The 1,404-nt window shown below is 40.0% G+C and overlaps 1 protein-coding gene across 1 annotated transcript in view; it reads right to left on the bottom strand.

Moving 5' to 3' along the window:
- Rbbp4 (RB binding protein 4, chromatin remodeling factor) overlaps positions 1-1,404 on the bottom strand; it is a 27,841-nt gene that overhangs the window by 4,642 nt on the left and 21,795 nt on the right. The gene's annotated exons all lie outside the window — the stretch shown is intronic.

Raw genomic sequence — 1,404 nt, 5'->3', positions numbered from 1 at the left:
GGGTGGTGTACCCCTGTCACTCCAGTACTGGGGAGACTAAGACAGTAGGATCACTTTTGAGTTTGTGGTCAACCTGGGCTACATAGCCAGACTTTGTCTAAAAAACAAACACATAGGCTACGGAGATAACTCAGTAGCTTAAGTGTCTGCCTGGCAAGTACAAGGTCCTGAGCTTGATCCCCGGTACCAAAATTATACAAAACAATCAAACCAAACCCAACCCACACCTCAAAATAAATAAAAAGGGAGGATGTCAGATGGGCAGGGCAAGCCTATAACTCTAACATTCTGGGAGGGTGAAATAGTAGGACTAACTATAAGTTGGAACCCACCATGGGCACCTAGGTGAGACTGTTTCAAAATAAGGAATAAAGAAAGGGTCTGGGAGACAACCCATTTATGACCCCTCTTCCTATTTCTCAGGAACTATTCCCACCCCTTATTTCTTCTCAATAAATTTTCCTATTTAAAAAAAAAAAAAAAAAAAAAGGCTCAGGAATATAGCTCAGTGCAAAGACCCTGGTTCAGACTTTAGTATGGGAAGGAAGTGGTTACAGTATAATAGACAGTTAAAACTGATAGCAAGGAAATTCACTGTATGAAATAATCCATTACTAAATAAAGTCAAAACAGTTGGAAGAAACAAGAATTAGCTTCTGTCCAATTTCATCTTACATATTTCAAGATTACATCTTAACTATTCTTTTTTTTTTTTTTGGCAGAACCAGGGATTGAACTCAGGCCCTTATGCTTACCAGGGAAGCGCTTATTCTACTGAGCCATCTCCCTGGCCCATATCCTTATCTATTCTTAATGTGCCACCCCCACCTTACTCCCATACTGGTGACTGAACTCTGCTTACATACTGAGCTACTTGGCTTCTTAATGTCTTAATTCTTGTCTCTGGTCAAACATAATCCTTTTTTTTTTTCTTTTGTTTGTTTTTTTGAGACAAGGTATGTAGCTCAGACTAGCCTTGAACTCACTACTCCAAGCAGGCCTTCAACTCATGGCAATCCTGCCCTAGCCTCCACAGTGTTGGGATTATAGGCAGTGCCACTATGCCTGGTTTACAATCTAATTCCGATCTAAGAATATAGATGACCTAAAATACAGATAACAAAAATACTATGTTTTACATTATAAATTATATGTTACATATAAATAAGATTAATTAGAAATGATTCCTGTGGGGCTAAGGGGTGAAATTTAGTAGTAGAATGCTTGCCAAGCATGTGAAAAAGTCCCTTAGGTCAGCGTACACTCCCTAAAAATTTCCTACAACAATGCCCCTATTAAAAGAGGCAAAAGGGGGCTGGTGAGATGGCTCAGTGGTCTAAAGCACCTACTTAGAACAAGCTAAGCTAAGCAAAGCACAGGGACCACGGTTCAATCCCCCAGCAC

The sequence above is a fragment of the Octodon degus genome, unplaced genomic scaffold (assembly GCF_000260255.1).
Source record: "Octodon degus isolate 3935 unplaced genomic scaffold, OctDeg1.0 scaffold00130, whole genome shotgun sequence".
In the NCBI taxonomy this organism is placed as follows: Eukaryota; Metazoa; Chordata; class Mammalia; order Rodentia; family Octodontidae; genus Octodon; species Octodon degus.
The sequence above is the reverse complement of the archived record's forward strand: the minus strand, read 5'-3'. Positions and strand labels throughout refer to the sequence as shown.